Source organism: Euprymna scolopes, chromosome 7 (assembly GCF_053919585.1).
Source record: "Euprymna scolopes isolate OS-2025 chromosome 7, ASM5391958v1, whole genome shotgun sequence".
Classification (NCBI taxonomy): domain Eukaryota; kingdom Metazoa; phylum Mollusca; class Cephalopoda; order Sepiida; family Sepiolidae; genus Euprymna; species Euprymna scolopes.
Window position 1 is genome coordinate 84,649,026 of NC_136488.1, and position 18,527 is coordinate 84,667,552.

The 18,527-nt window shown below is 34.2% G+C and overlaps 1 protein-coding gene and 1 pseudogene across 4 annotated transcripts in view; both read right to left on the reverse strand.

Moving 5' to 3' along the window:
- LOC145279819 (uncharacterized) overlaps nt 1-18,527 on the reverse strand; it is an 843,773-nt gene that overhangs the window by 420,092 nt on the left and 405,154 nt on the right. The window lies entirely within an intron of this gene.
- LOC145280492 (U2 spliceosomal RNA) lies at nt 17,632-17,746 on the reverse strand (annotated as a pseudogene).

Below are 18,527 nucleotides of genomic sequence, written 5' to 3' on the forward strand. Positions count from 1 at the left end.
TCTTTGCAGCAGCTTTGGCAATCCCCTCAATACATTTAAATGGGAGAAATGAATGGGGTGGGTGGAAGAGAAAGAGAGGGATGGAAACATGATAGATATGTAAAGAAAGAGAAAGAGAAATGGACGGTGATAAATAGAAAGGTAGATAGATATAGATAGATGGAGAGAGAGAAAGAGACGGAGAGAGACAGAGACAGAAGGAGAGCTAGAAGTTTCAATATAAAGACGTTACACATACTATTTAAAATTTTATTTTATTTTATAAAAGTGAACGCATGTGTCTTTGGCGTACTTCGCAATATGAAAAAACGAGGTAATTGAGAGAAGGAACAAGCTAGCGAGGGACATATATGAGAGAGAGAGTTGTGTTCATTGTCTTGTCGATTAGTTATGTTTTCTTATTGATCAGCTTTGTCTTCTTTATTTAATCGATATATTGATAGTTTACTTTTTCTTTCCGTCTTGTTTTGTTTTTTTATCGATTAGTTTTGCCTTTCTATCGATTAGTTTTGTCTCCTTTTATCAATTAGTTTTATCTTTTTATCGATTAGCTTTGTCTTATTGCTGTTAGCTTTTATTTATTGCTTAGTTTATAAATAAATTGCGAATCATTTTTAAAAAAGTATAGTTTTATTTTCGAGTTATATGCAGATACGTTCTTCAAAGAAAGAAAGAGAAATAAATGGCGTCTATAGGATCCGGCAAGTTTTCGCTACCAGTCTTCTCTTATCTTGTGATCCTCGGGTCTTTCTGCCTTATATACTTTCATAACACTATTTTTAATCATTTTATAATCTCCATATACATGGCCCGTATATGTCGTATTAATTACCTATATGGAAATATGTTCGCTCTTTAAAAGGATAAAATCTTTTAGCAAGGCACGAATATCTCAATTCCAGGCTCCTTCACCATTTCTAAAATTTTCAAACATTTGTACTGGTGTTTTTGTTTACTTAATTTCATTCATCCAGAGGAAATCGCGAAATAAAGACAAAAAGTTTACGAACACATAACTCGGTTTGTTCCTTTTTATTTCGTTGGAATACTATTTCCATTATTCTCATCATCCCTGCTAGGAGCTGGAATTTTAATCTTTGAAAAATCAACTTACACTTTTGATATTGGAAGAAATTAAAATGAGTAGAACTCTGATATTTTGAATTCTATGAAACAGAGTCGGATATTTTGGAATTCTTGAAGCGGAGTCGAACATTTTGGAATTTAGGTAACGGAGTCGGATATTATGTAATTCTATGAAACGGAGTCCGATATTTATGAATTCTGAAATTGTGGCGGAACTAACCTGTGTTACCTACTCATAACCGAAAGACTAAGCCGTAAGGTAGACGTCGATATCCAATGGACCTACCAAGGTGCTTCGTCTGTTAAAACGAACAACCTATAACAGTGGCGACAAAGAATTTCAAACTAAAAGAGGACACTCGAATTTAAAATACCCCCAAGGATTCAAAAGAACTCCCGACAGAAAGCCGAATTGAATCAGACTGTTAAAAAACAAACAAACAAAAAAACAGTGACGCAAAAAAAAAAACCCAAAGAAAGAGGAATTCTCGAAAACCAAATAAATAAACTGAAATAAAAGATAACAAAACGATGGCAAGTAAGAAATATTAATTACGAACTCGAAAAAACAAAAAAAAAAACAAAAAAAAAAAAAAAAAACGTGTGAGCAAGATAACATTGTAAAAGTAAGTTGATTTTCATTTTAAATAAATAAAAGAGAAATACATATTATTCGTATTTTTATTCGTGGCGTTAAATAATTGTGTCAATGAACTTTTTTTTTTACTTACTAAGAAAAAATTAAATACGGTTTTGGCCCTTTTTCTTTACTGTCATTGCTTTCCCGTCTATGAAAAAGATATGCTTTTTTGAAGATATATTCTTTCGAGTGAATTTAAAACTATGTTCAACGTTCTTTTGCAAAGTTATTGAAGCAAACGAATTACTGTTCCCTTTTTCTCCCAGTTGTTCTAAACATACTAAAACCTGATTAATCTAAACACGTTTTTGTTAACTTTCCACAAAGTTTGTATTTCACCCATCATACAAGAATGGACGCCTTACAAAATGCATTGAAACAATTACTAAAACTGCAAATTGAACGACGACAACAACAATTATTAAACACGCAGCAACAATTATTTGAACACCAGAATCGGTCAGTTGAAAGACAACAATGACAGCAACAACAATAACAACTAATGAGGTTAGAAGCCCAGCAATATGAAAATTAACAGCACATGAAAGAGCTGTTTATTCAAGTAATAAAAAAATACGTCAACCGATAATAATACCGCATTTTCACAAGATTAAATATGGAATGAGATTGACAATCTCTGCTATGGACAAGAAGAGGAATCATTTTTAACTTATCGAAGACACGAAGATTTCTTTAGTATTGACTGCAAACAGTCCTCGGACCAGGAAAAAGTTCGTTTGCTATTACGTAAAGTAGATACAGCTGAGAACAAGTTGTGGATTTTATTTTGCCAAGTAAACCTTCAGAGTTATTTTTCGTCGAGACGGTGAAACTTCTTACAGAACTGTTTAGCGCGTAAATCTGTTTATTCCATAGGAATACAACTTATGCAGCCATGGTAAGCATTGCGACGAATTCAAACTTTCAGCCCTCAGTGCAGAAATTTTAAATGTCTAATATTTGCGCAAAGACTGACTTCGGGTCGAGATGCGGAAATTAGAAGGCGTGCCCTTACAAAATTAGAAAATAAACCAAATGTAACCCTACAAAAATTAACAGAAGACTGCCAGAAAATAGAAATTATTAAAAAAATATTGATATCAAAGCTGGAGTCGCGCATATGAAAAAAGCGGGCAGACAATTAAAAAAAAAACACGTAACAAATAAAACACAATTTAGGGAAAAAGCACATACATATTAGCACACAGCTAAGAAAGAATTTGCAGAAAGAAAAAGCCCGTCTCCGTGTGATCGATCTGATAATTTGCATTGGGTTTAGGACTGCCCATATCTATCTAAAAATTTTAATATGTAAAAAATAGGGCACAAAAGCTCCCATTGCAGAAGTAAAATTAAATAAAACCCGAGTGCGTTTGGCGGAAACCGACATTAATGAAGAACGTTTACAAAAATATGTGACTAAAAGAATTCATAATAAAGAAATAAAAATGTAACTTATTCGGGTTCAGGTATTTTTATAGTAAATTTAAATACATGAAAAAATTAAATGGGCCCACAATAATAGAACACGCCAAATAGCAAAAACCGTTACCGGTACACCTTCGAAGATAAACGTGAACACTGGCTTCGAAAGGGGCCAACATCACATTATTGGGAAAAAACGAAAAGAATTAAAAGCCTATGTGCAAAGCAATTACAACTAATCTACTCGGCTCGAACTGGATGCACGAATTTAATTTATAGGATCTAAAAACAGAAAAATGGCAGTAGAAATGGAGACGTTAATCGCGAAGTTAAAAAACGAATTTACGGAAATATTTGTACCGGGTCTGGGAAAATATGCGAAAATGTCCGCGAAATGTTCAACCTATTTTTAAAACAAAAAACGCAATGTGTCATTTGCGTCTCTGGAAAAATCGATTAGGAGCTGGACGAATTAGAAAATGTTGGTATTCTATCGAAAATAAATCACAGTCAGTGAGTTGCCCCCATAGTCTAAGACGTTAAGGGAAATCCGTGTTACGGGAGTCATTTTGACTGGTCTAGATACGTAATTAGAGGACTTCCATTGCCCCCTGTCAAGCCTAGGAAAAGTTTTTGCAAGACTTAACAATGGTCAGGGTTTTTTTTCGAAAATCATCATAAGCGACGCATATCTACAGATCCTAGTCGAAAATGAGTACTAAATTATTCTGCATAAATAGCCATCGGGATCTTTGCAAATATGAAAGAATACCGTTCGGAGTCAAGGTCGCGCCTGCCATTTTTCAACAGGTTATGGACACTGTGCCTTGACTTTGCCATCGAATATCTCGACGATATTATTATAGCCAGAACAGGGAAGATCATAATCAAAGGATTCAGACGGATACAAGATTTTGAGTTTTAAACCAAGGAAAACAAATGCGAATTTTCCTCCAAAAAATGAAATATTTCGGGCATATAAGAATGACAGACGTCCAGATCCAGAGAAAGACACTGCTATAACGAACATGCCGGCACCGGAAAATACTACCCAACTGCAAAGTTTCCTAGGGCTCGCTAATTATTATCGGAACTTTATTCCAAAAATGAATGAAGTGCGTGCACCTTTGAACCACTTCCACACTTTTTACCAAGAACAATTGATGATAGTCAATGCGGTGTAGGTGCATGCCTGTTACACAAGATACCAGACGGGTCGGAAAAAAAAAATTGCTTATGCATTTAGAATACTTCTCCCGACCGAAAAGCAATACTCACAGATAGATAATGCCAGGAATCTCTTTCTCTATCTCAAAATTTCATCGGTATTTGCACGGTAGGCATTTTATACTTCATACAGACCATAAGCCCCTTCTACTCATTTTTGGGTAAAAAAAAGAACTACTCACATTTACGATTAATCGTTTACTAAGATAAGGAACTAGTTTTTTGAATTATGATATCAAACTGGAATTCTTATCTTCAAAGAAAAACGCGCATGCGGATGGACTGTCTAAACTAATCCAGGTACAAAAGAACCCCCTCGAGAACTCAGTAATCGCCGCATTGCGGATAAATAGTGAACTAAAAACGGAGATTTGTAATATAATCTGGGAATTACCAGTGATTCTTTAAGAAATTAAAACAGAAGCCGCAAATGAATTTATAAAAACTACAAAGCAGAAATTAGAACTAGGAGAATTTATTTCTGACACGTACTGTCTGCGACAACGTTGTGCTTTATAGCGAGAGCACTGCAAAAAAGAATACTAAAAACTTCCACATGGGTCATTCTGGCACTAGCAGAATGAAATGCCTGATGCGTAGCTTTGTTTACTGGCCGTCCATCGACCAAAATATCACTATTATGATTAAAACATGTAAAGGATGTGCCTTCGCTGCAAAGGTACCACCGATTATCGAGAAACATCGGCCAAAATCCAAACAACCTCGGTCAAGGATAGATATAGACTTTGCGGGACCACTGAATGAATTCTATTACTTGATAATGGTTGATAGTTTTTTCAAATGGTTAGAGGTGCTAAGATGCAGGAATCCTATCACAGCGGTGACCAATTTTTCCTACCAGAGCTTTTAGTTCGATTTGGCTTTGTTGATTGCCTGGTTAGATATAATGGTACTCAATTCACTTCTTCAGAATTTAAAGAATTTTGCGAGACATGCCAGATAAAACATTTCACAACTTCACAATATCATCCAAGGCCTAACGGCCAAGCGAAGCGCTTTATAAGCACCCGAAAAAGGATGTTGCTGAAGGTATATGGACCACTCACGGAACAAAGCTCTACAGCAGCTTCAAGTATACAGGATTGCGGCAAACCGTAGCATCCCAACTGGCCAATCACCAGCGGAAGTTATGTTTGACCGTAAAATCAAATCAGTGTATTTGAAAAGTTGCTACAATAACAAACCACGCAAAGAAAAATACATTCTTGAAGAAAAGTGTACTGCAAGCATTTTAGAAATAACGTTTCGTTATGGGAACTAAGAAATATAATACATGTTATCTGTATAATCCAAGGACCAAATTTCACGCACAAAAGGCATGTGAACCAGATAGACAAACGTATGATTGAGGACCAAGAAGAGTTGCCCCAGGAAGAAGTAGATGCTATTGAAACCGTCTATCACACACTTGATGTCGAGCCTCCCCAAATCAGACCGGAGCCACGACGTTCGAACAGGAAATGGAAAAATCACCGAGCCTTTCATTGTCCACCTAGGAAAAAATACTGATACACCGTTCGAAGTTATCAGCTTGAGAGGGGCGTTGTGGAGGAACTATTCTTCACTCAAGTACCGGAAGACCAAACGGAGTCGCATACTTTGGAATTCTATGAAACGAAGTCGCATACTTTGGAATTCTATGAAACGAAGTCGTATACTTTGGAATTCTATGAAACGAAGTCGTATACTTTGGAATTCTATGAAACGGAGTCGGATATTTTGTAACATTTAGGAAATTAACTCAGAAATTTTAAGAGTCTAAGAGAGTTGAGAATTTTGTAATTCTAAGAGTTAGAGTCGAATACGTTGACATATACCATTTGAATATTAGTAGCTAGTCGTGGATTTATTGAGTGATGTCTTATTTTAGATGGACGTATATTAGGAATATCCGGCCATGTCTTCAGCCATAATTTTCTTTTTGATCATTGATGAAAAGTTTGGCAGAGTTCACAATCAGAAAAAAAAACTCAAGAGAATAGCCGAGCATTTCTTTATAACTTGGTGAATGGACATTTGCCGAGAATTGAATAAAATTCATTGACATTCGCCTTCAATTCTTTGCCATTTTTCTTTCGAATATCTTTCGAAGTGGCAGAGAGAAAAATCTTCTCCAAAAAGCGCAAAGATAAAATCAAAGATGGATTCTATTCTTTAGAAAAAAGCAATTTTACATATTTTTTTTTATTGATGTCTTTTTTTTCTATAATCAAAAGATAATATATTGAGGCAAAAGATATCGACATTTTTTATAAATCGTCTATTTACACACTAGTGCACACTTTCCGCCAAAAAGGATAGAAAACTATTATGCTTCGCTAATGTACGCACTAACCTATTTATAATAATAAAATAAAAACAATCCGACAATATGTATTAAAAATAGAAATGTAGAGAACGTTTCACCCACTTTTTGCGGTTTTTTATCAGGAGAGAAAAAAGATATAAGTACGACATAAATTTTTTCATACCTCATTATGTAGCACTTCTAGTTTTTTCTCTCTTAATAAAGACCGAGCAATTGTGGTCGAAACATTGAGATTTTAGGTTTGCCACATTTTCATCTTTAATCTTTCTATAGATAAAAGTCAGCGTTTGAGCAATAAAATCCATACATTAACGTTTACAGCAGTCAAATAAGTTTAAAAGGGATACAATTTTTATAGTACCTAAAGCCACTGTTAAATATTTTTCTTCAATTTAATCTTGGGTCACTCACGACAAGTATCAGTTATTTTCTATAATATAACTTAAATATAGTAAGCCATTAAGAAAACGTAAGTTTTAATAAAATGCCTTTTCTTCGTTTAATCAAAACAACAAAATAAAAACAAAGAATATCTCAGTGAAAAATTATAATTGTTTTAAGCTTTTATAAAATTATTCTGATCAGTATTTTTAAGATTTGAAATAGCAATAAAAATGTGTTTCGATGCTATTTGCGGTTTTACAACTATCTGTAAAACACGTAGCGTCAAAAACTTATTTTTAAGAATACAACTGCGCTAACAATTTTTAGTACATGATATCCATCTTGTTGATAATGAACACATTTCCTTTAAGGAAACATTTGCAAACCTGAATCGGCGCTTCTATCTAGCTTGATCGCCATAAATACATTTTAATACATCACTATTAAGCTCTACTCACGTATTGCGTAACGTTGAAGTAAATTATCCAGCTTATTTTCCATATTTTACCACACACACACAATCATATATATATATATATATATATATATATATATATACACACAGGCGGCAAAAAGAAAGTCCGCACTTGTAATTTTTTTCAAAAACTGCAAATTTAAGCTAAATTTAATGTAACTATTTAAACAAACTATACTTCATTTGATTGGCCTTTTATTCTTCTATAATTTTACCTGTTCATATTTAACTTTTAATTGAAATATTCTAGTGTTTACGTCAATTAAAAAAAAATAACTTCAAATTGAGGAAGCAGAAAGAAAGTCCTCACAATGGAAAATTGTTATTTAAATGTAACTTTTGGTTGGTTGGTTGTTCTTTTTTAGGTTATTTAATGCCGAATCCAAAGATTTTGAAGAAAAAAGTTTTTAATAGAATATATTTGTTGTTTTCAAGTCGGTTTCTATTTAACCCATAGTTGGGACCCTAACAGGTACTACCACTCCGGGTCAGAGTGGACCTGGGAGCAATGGCAATTAAAGGGTGGCTCCACACTCCCCAAAGCCCGCAAGCTGGGGCCTCATCACTGGATATAGTTTAAGGTTATATCCAGGACCCAACAGAATAGGAGGAAAGGTGCTAGGTTACAAGGCAAGGATGTGATGTCTAGCAATAGGCATAAGAGATGGACTTATCTTGTTATCAAGTACCTCCCTTCCTTTTCTAATAAAAAGCATTAAGCTTCGAAATGCCAGGCATATATAGCTTTCATAACCATTACACAGTGTATTATGTTCTCTTGTTTCGAATTGAAACACGAGTATATCAATGTTTTCCTCTCTCTCTCTCTCATATATATATATATATATATATATATATATATATATATATATATATATATATATATATATACACCTAGCTCTACTCATGTATTGAGCACTGAAAATCGACACAGAAAATATATCCCTATAACAATTTATGTGGATACATGAAATATATTATTATAAATAATAATATATATTTATATCTTAGAGCTCTTGTAAGAATGGAGGTGGTTTCTTTTTATGATTGCTATCCGTATTTCGCTCTATCCAAAGGATTGTGTCTAAATATTCCTTGATTGATTTTTTTTTTTGCTTTCATTAGGCAAGTTGCTTCTACAACAACAACTATAATATTTATATCTTTCATGTCGGTTTTAAATCATTATTGAGGTGCTCATATTTTAAAAAATCTTTTTCTCATTTGGCTCTATTAAAGCCATAGTCATTTGGAACTGTCACATCAATAAGGAGCGTCCTTTTAGTTTGTCTTTGTCATAGGACACCGTGTGCGTATATTCATGTGTTCGTATATAGCCATGAATATTCATAGATATTCCTATGTGTATTCATCTGTTTGCCCAGCGCCATAATACGTAGCATCAGTCAAATTGAAGTAGTAATGGCTTAAAGCCAAAAAGCAGATGCTTTATATTTAACGAACTATAAAAGTTATAGAATAAAACTATCCCATCATTTCTGACGTCACGGGCACACTTGATATATAGGTATGCATATAACTGAACACATAAGATATAGGGTTCGTTCTTGAATCGTGACGAGCGAAAAAAGAAATTTTTAAATAAAAGGAACGGCATGACAACTACCGAGGAAGTTCATTTGAGAGTCATAAAGCGTTATGTGTGTCTCTTATTTAAGCTGGAAGCAAATATGGCAGAGAGAGAGAGAGAGAGAGAGAGAGAGAGAGAGAGAGAGAGAGAGAGAGAGAGAGAGAGAGAGAGGCGAATTAGAGCAGGAAGTGGGAAAACTAGAGAAAAATTAGAGAGAAAGTAAGGGAAAGACTGAAAAAAAGGAGAGACAGAAAGAAAATAAAATAGAGACTGAGAAAGAAAGAGAGAAACCGTGAAAGAGAGAGAAAGAGAGAGAGAGACCAAGAAAAAAGAGAAAGGGGGAAAGAGTGAGAGAGAAAAAACGAAAGGAGCAGAGAAAGAGAGAAAAGGCACGCAAAAGGGAGAGAAAGGGAGAAATATTCTGCCTGCTTATTTCACAAATAAACAACACAACGGGAAATGTTTGTAAATTCGGAATGAATATTCTTTTAAAAGCAATAAAAATGTTTCTTTACGCGACAATATTTCTGTGACGTCATTGTTTTTTTTTTCTCAGTTCAAAATCGAGATTGGTTAGAATTTTCAACAAAGAAAAATAAGGGTGAAAAAAAAAATCGAGTAGTCAACAAATAACTGTTACTTAAGGCGTCACTTAAGACGTCATTTTTAAAAATAATATTTATTTGATTATTATTATTATTTTTAAAAAAATATTTTAAGGATGGCTTATAACGAGTAAAATCTTTGTTTGGATAGATGAATAACGTGTACAGACATATGTCGGTAAGTTTAAATGCAAAATGTTCATTTCAACTGGCCGATATATATATATTTTTTTTATTACTTTTGCACATGCAAAATATGAATATAGCATAAAGTGGTTTAATTTTAAATCTTTATCTGCCGATAGCTCAAACGCTAGGGAGGACGACTGGAGCGTTAAATGTTATGGTTTTGATTATAGCTGAGAGTATACACGTCACTTTTGAAATCGGTACTATATATTAGGTACAATATAATATTCAACAGAGAATTTGTTTTATAATAATAAAAACGAAATCTGCATAAATGAAAATATACTTAAGCGTATTTTATGATCGCTAGTGTGCAGATAAATCTCTCTCTCTCTCTATATATATATTATATATATATATATATATATATATATATATATATATAAATATATAAGGCAAAATGTGCGTGTGTGTGTTGTTATGTCTCGCAAAAACTTTCGACAGAGGCGACGGAACCTGACCAAACCGGTATCGTTTAAAACCTCGAACCTTCAAACGACAAATATAAAATATTGGTCCAAAACATTAATTCCTTCACTCAAACTCGGTCATTTTGTACAAAGAGGAGTCGATTTTTGCATCGCCATTTTAGCACGTCCTCGTTCATTTGTCAATTGACTACCGTTAATTTTGACGTCCGTGACTTCCGGTGGCGCCAGATAGACATCGACTAAGACGTCGGTTTTTTTTCCTCCTTCGCGTTACGAGTTCGACCCTACTTGTCTACTACCAATTCTTTTAAACATCTCTGCCTACTGTTGTTTTGATCCCCCCCTTCCATCACTTTTTCTTTACACCCCTCCGGGGTTACTTACTACACCACCTACACACACAGGCACCCCGCTACGTTCGTTTACCCTCCCCCCACCTCCGGAGCTCCTTACTACATCACCTAAACACCCGGACAACTCCAGGCAACCCCGCTAGTAAATAGTAAAATGAAAGTAAGAAGTGTATATTTTTATCACGAATAGGAAACATCACTTCCTAACATGTAAAAGGTCATGGATTAATAATTTTTGTTATGCTTGTAATCACGTGGAATGGGGTTGCTGGTGGGATGAAATAAGTTAATCAAATTGTGTGCAACAAATGTAAGACAATAGAGACAGTTGCAAACTCAACCGTGGAAAAAAGTTAATCTGGATAAGGATGCTACTGAGGTTGTCGATGAGTTTTGTTACCTCGGTGCACAGGGTGAAGCAGGCGCTAAAGTAATAACAAGAATTGGGAGTATTTGGAGTAAGTTAAGAGAACATCTATTATTAATCAGCAGACCGTTATCGCCCTCGACCAAGGCAAGATTCTATCAGACATATGTCTGTAGTATGATGATGTATGGGAGTGAAAACTGGACAGTTCACGTGGAGAAATGATATGATAATGATACGAGGAATGTATAATGTGAATCTTAATGACAGACGGGATTCCGATGAACTTAGGAGAATTAAATTTGGACAGTATAGAAAGATGTGTGTAACAGGTGCCCTCAATTTTATGAACATGTTAAAATAATCGATGAGAGTTCTTGCGTTAGTGGGTGTAGAACAGTTGTGGGAGCAGGTGCAGTTCATAGAGTAAAATAAAAGAAAACAATGGACCTGAGGTAAAGAGCAATTAATAATGACCCGTGAAGATATAGATTAGTTTGGATCTCGATTTCTTAAACCGTCCAATGCATGCCAGCATGTAAAACTGATATTAAACTAAATATGATGCTAATTATGATGGAGAATGATGATGATAATGATGACGATAACGATGATAAAGCAGTTAAGTTAAAATAATTCAGAGAAGAATTCAAATAAACCTCAGAAACAAGATCATCTCAATCCAAAAAAAAAAATTCCGGTTTATTGTTTGGTCTGTCATATGAACTGTAACAGAGCGTGGACGCTGTACGCAAATTACCGAGCCGTGTGCGAAGTGAGGTCACGGCAAGGCAAGGAAAAGTGTGCGCAGACCAATAATCAGGATCACGTTCGAGAGGATCATGATCATGTTAGAGATGTGAGTAACGTTACGACCTTAACGAGAAATCGCACGTGACGGAAGAATGAGGAATAATGCCTTTTCTTTAAGCCTGAAACAGCGAGTTAGACTTTTTTTCCTATTCATTGTCGTTGTCTCTTTTGCGACGGAGTATACAACGGGATGGGTCTCTCCATCTTAATACATGTGTAAACGTGTGTAACGTTATACACGTTTTATCTATAATTATCTCTATTTGTATGAATTTCTGTATGTGTCAATGTTTATATAATTGTATACATAAGATTAACTTTTAAACTAATTAACGTTATGAATGTTGGAAGAAAGCTGATAGGCGTAAGGGAGTCAAAATAGCTTGATTTAGTTTTATATAAAGGGGATGAAAAGAGGTGGAAGATTCAGATATGCTCAATTTTTGTGAAATTTAAACAATATGTATTAGACATCAGTCAGTGTTATCCAAATTTCAGTTTCTTTGGAGTATTTCAAGTGATTTGGGGGGGGGGGTTATAATATTGACAAAACCTCTAAAGTGAAAATGAATTTATTTCAGATTTACATTAAATTTGATCCCTAGTCACTAGGTCTAGTGAAGCAAAATTCCCTGAATTTACCTCTTTTTATTTAAGACTAGCCTTAGTACCCGACCATGCACGGGTGTTTGGAGGTGTGTGTTGAGCAAAAAAAACCAAAAAAACAAACAAAAACAAAACAAAAACAAAAAAAAAGTTGTAGTAGGCAGGCAGGCTTGAACGTATACCGCGAAGGAGGAAAAGAAAGTGAAAAATAAAATGGGACGCGTTAGCTGTTGCGCCCATCGCAAAACCGGAAGTGATGTGGATTTACACTAAGGCTAGACAATCGAAAAGAGGCGATAACTTTCGAAAATCTCGGCGAAAAAAGCGACCCCTCCCTGTAGAAAATTGCCCAGTTGAGAGTGAAGAAATTGATGTTTTGGGCCAATTTTTCCGTATTTGTCGTCCAAATGGTCAAGCTTCAAAACGAGTCCGATCTGGTGAAAATCTGTCGCCTCTGTCGAAAGTTTTATGCATACATACATAAATTTATTTTATAGATTAAGCCATAAATATTAGACATTTTATAAAATCAAAATAATGTAATGAGTTTTTATCCAAATTGGAATAAAGATTCTAAACATATTTTAGCATTGTTATGATTCGATTTTAATTAGATATGCTAGTGGCTCCAAACTGTTCTGTTCGGGGAATTCATTTTATTCTTCCTAGAACTAGTATTCTTGTTGTTACCTGTATAAATGAGTGGTGTAGTCTGTTTGGTATGTATTGTATACAAAATTTAAAAGGAACAGTAACCGACTGTAACCAAGGGCGATGACTCTTTTCCAACTTACCATTGATTTCACCACTTACCATTGTTTTTACTCTTAGAATGTTGAGTGTTTAACAGAGCGGCAATTTTGAGTTTTTGGTAGGACTCAATTAAACCCTGGCCTTCCAGCCAATTGGCGAACACTAACCATTATGCTAATATGTCGTATTGTATAACATCGTATTATTATTATGTTGTTGTTGTCATTGTGTTACGTAATAGTTGAACCAGAAGAAATTATTTGTTATTCATCTGTATGTCGATCTATCTATATATCTATGTGTATTATCGATATATATCTATCGATCTAGTTATCTATATATCTATTCTGATCTATCTATCTAACTGACGAGATAAACAAGAGATGAGATATGAAGATGTTTTGATAAAAGTTGTCAAAATATTAAGCTATAAAATAAACGAGTTTCACCGGAAACATATGGTCAGCTGACGGAAGTACGTATGGGTCACGTGGTTCTAGTTAAATGAGAAGAATAATTGGAGTTGGAATTTGGACTTGGAACAGAGCGATTGGAATGACAGTTGTCTTTCCCTCATCTTGAGAGGGAGGTGACGTATCTAAAAATGGACTATAAAGAAAGAAAAAAAAACAACAGGGCAACAGAAACTCACTTTCCATTCATCTGCGTCAACACATGGAAAGTGAAATGAAACTAATATAAAACAAACCATCGTTTTTGGAATGAAATGCATTTTTTCAAACAGTTTTCCAGCTCCCCCCTCCAAGAACAGATGAAACTCAGGTGGACCGCCAGATCAACGATGAAGTTGAAAATAAGGTATGTAAAATACATGGAAGACGCACACATACACCCGCGTAAGGACACTGATCAAGGAAAGAACTCCAATAGGTCATAAACAGAATTTGAGTTCAGATAGTGAAGAGCCACTATAGATATTAGTAATAATGGCATGTATACACACACAAACCCAGCAACAATAAAATATACGTTTGATTAAGTAACAACACAACATACGCTCATGTTGGTATTACACAACAGTTGTTATAATTTATCACTTATGTGTTTCTGTTATTGTTAGCGATAAACTGTAGTGTTACAACTATTGAGAAATTTTAGTTCCTAATAGTTGAGTTTCTTCCATTACATACATAAATGTCGCCCCGTTTCTTTCATATATAATGATTTCAACGTCTTTTCAGACGAGTGCCACTCCCCCAGACATGAGCCAAAAATGACTTCATCGCCACAGGACCATTTTAATAGACAAATACCTGAGGAAGTATCTATACACAGCTGTTGTACAAAGTAAAGACTCTGTAACATCATCTAAGTCTCTCGGTTCAAAATGTTGAGATCCAGGAACAAGCAAGAGCAAGATAGCCAGCAACAAGTTAAACTGCAGACCAGCTTAATGCAGCTACTGGTTTTCCGCTTTATGATTTTTTAAATCAGAGATTTGCTTCTCCTAGAAAGGTTGCCTTCACCCCAACACACACATACATACACACACTAGTTGGCCGTTGACCCCCAAAAAGGGTTCATTCGCCCTTTGGAAGGTCTTGTTTTTAATCCTTCAGGGAAACTAGCCACCCTCCTCACCAAACAACATGTGGGGGAACATGTTTAGCCGCCGGTGACCCGACCATGAGGCAAGTAGTACTGTGTTACATGGTACCAGTAGCTTAGGACATGACATATATACATACATACTAGCAAGGACTCTAAACGTCAAATCAAAAGTGTTACACACGTCCAATGTAGGCTAAAATTTCAGCGAGAAAGTCGAGGAACTTTCCGCACGAACTCCTGTAAGGTCATATATATATATATATATATATATATATATAATATAAATAATATATAATATATATATAATATATAATATAATATATATAATATATATATATAAGCAAACCACACGGCGTTGTCCGATTGTAAAATATGGTGCAATATTATGTTTTAATTCGTACAGATTTCGTATTTAATATTACTAGCGGGACCTGTGGAAATTCCACAGCAGCATTTTTCCTATGCAATATATTGTTGCTGCATTCTATTCAGCATGAATGAAGGCACAATCATATTCTAGTTTTTTTTTATTAAAAATGTACTGCCCCTTTACTAAAATAATAACTTTGATATATTTCATGGGCTGATTATTTCATTACAAACACACCGGTCAATTAACTCATAATTATTGAATATGTTACTATGTTCGACAATAATTTTGCATAATTTAAGCCCTCCTTGTCTTCTTCCCCTTTACTTATATAATAACTTTGATATATTGTCTACGCTGATTATTTTATTATAAACACACCAATCAATTAAATCACATTTCGTCATTTTTCGTAATTATTGGATATCTTACTAATTTCGACAATAATTTTTTATAATTTAAACCATCCTCGTCGCCCTTTCTTACTAAAAAAATACTTTGATATATTTTCTGGGCTGATTATTTCAAAGAAAACATAACTATCAATTAACTCACTTCATCATTTTTCTTAATTCTTTGATATGTTACACATTTCGACAATTATTTTTTATATTTTTACCCCACATTATCAACCATCCACTACAAATATAATAACTTTGATATATTATCTGAGATGCTTATTTCATTTCAAACACGCCAAACAATTAACTAACATTTTGTCATTATTCATAATTCTTGGATATGTTACTTATGTCGACAATCATTTTTCATCATTTTAAGCCACATCCGCCCCACTTACTAAAATAATATCTTTGATATATTGGCTGGTCTGATTATTTCATTGCAAACACACTAATGCATTAAATAACATATCATTTTTAATAATTCTTTGATATGTTACTAATTTTGACAATTATTTTTCATAATTTAAACCATCCTTATTGCCCTCTCTGACATAATTACTTTGATATATTTCCTGGGCTGATTATTTTATTATAAACACACACGCGATTAACTCACATTTAATCTTTGTTCATAATTCTGGATATGTTACTAATTTCGACAATATTTTTTATAATTAAAAACCAACATTATGCCTCTCACTCCTACTTATAATAAGCCCATACAATATATCAAATATATTATATATCATTACAAACACACCAATCAAGTAACTCACAATTCATCATTTTTCATAATTCTTGGATATGTTACAAATTTCGACAATAATTTCGACAATAATTTTCATAACTTTAACCCACTATATCGCCCCCCTTACTTAAATAATAACTTCGATATATTGCCTGTGCTGATTATTTCATTACAAACAAATAAATGCTGGGTATTCTCATAGTATATATATTTCACCTATTTTATCCAATCCAGGGTGACGCCGCATATTCTGCTAATATATATCGTTCACCTATCTCATTCGATCTCGAGCTACGCTATGTATTTTGCTACTATATGTTTTTCACCTATCTCATTCAATACTGGGCGGCGCTTTCTGATAGTATATATTTGCACATCTCATTCAATACCTGGACTGACTTCATGTCCGCCACCCCACTGTTGAAAATATACATTAAATAAAGTAATGTTTTAATCGTAAACTGTTTCAGCCATTTCCGAGACCGACTTTATATCCCAAACCCACTGATAAAATATACATGAAATAATGTAATGTCTAAATAGTAAACTGTTTCAACCATTTCCGGAACCGACTTCAGATTTCCCACCCCAATGTTAAAAATATACATTAAATAAAGCAATGTGTAATACGTAAACTGGTTCACCCATTTTCGGGACTGATTTAATATCCCCCACCCCGCTGCTAAAAATATACATGAAATAAAGTAATGTTTAAATCGTAAACGGTTTGAGTAATTTCCGGGACTGACGTCATATACCGTAACCCACTGCTTAAAATATACTTGATATAAAGTAATGTTTAAATTATAAACTGTTTCAGCAGCTTTTCGAAAGTAATACATAAAAACATTAAGACGGTTAGGGATTAGGTAACCATTGCTTCAACATGAATGCCTGAGTGTACTATCAGTTTCAGCATTTCAGTGACTTAAATCCCCCTATTTTTTGGTCTTGGTTAATGGAGGAGAAATCCTTCATTACTAATACAATTCTTATTTTTGTTATTGACCAGAGAGCCCCTTTTGGGGGATCTGGTTTCCCCCTGAATTTTTAACCGACCTCGTGTCCTTATGGGGAGGTAAGTAAACATAAAAAAAATAATCAGAACGGATATTTTTCAGGTCATTTTATAATTAAATCAGAAATAACTTTTTCCAGTTACTTTTTTAATATTAAAACTTTGTTACATTAAACATAGTACCTATTCACAATGCATCCCCACGGGTCAGATTTAGACACCAGGGTAGTTTTTTTAACGTGGAGAAAAATTGTCTTAGTCGCAAAGGATTTCTCTTCCACTGAGAGAGAAGAAATCGAAATGTAGCACCTGAAGAACAGATACTACACTTTGATCTTAGCCAAAAGGCCAAGAAAGAATCATTTTTATTAGCTTTGCCTCAACAGCGACACCAATTTTTTTTTTAAATATCTCACACCTTTTCAAGAGTGACAAGGTTTATTTGGAATATTCCACTTTCCTTTTTTAGGGATGCACAGCATGATAACGGACGGAGCGATAAGCGTAATAATATAATGATAGAGCCCTATCGATTATTATTATTATATTGTTTCTGTGTGGACATACACACCCTTATAACCGTTAAGATGGACTTATCCATTAAGCATATAACCAAGTCTAGACCGCCCAATGAGAGCTATCCCGGATGTTGTACAGAGACGACTCTCCAGGGACTTACTAACCTTTTCTTTACCACTAACCCTTACTTGATAGAAATGTTTTTATTCTCACCAATTTGTCGTGTTCCTACTTTCACCCTTTCCGACTCCATTACAATGGCGACAAGGATGTTATAAAAAAATAAAAGAAAAAACTCACGAGCAAAACTTCAACTTTCAAACGTACGAAATGGTCAATTGCCAACTTCTAAGTTACAACACAAAACCACAAAAGTTCAACGACGGAAAAGGGTAGTGTAAAAAAAAGTTTACAACACGTAAATTTATCTACTCAAAGAAATTGTAAGTAGAATTTCTTTTTTCATGCTTATTTAAAAAAAGTAATCTCGTTTTAATTTGCCGTAGAACGTGTCGACTCAATTGTTTATGCGAATTACATATGGACTTTATGTTGGAAGATTTTGTTCTTCTGTTACTGAAATTTCGGGAAATGAATTCTTGTTTTATGACAAAGTGGTTAT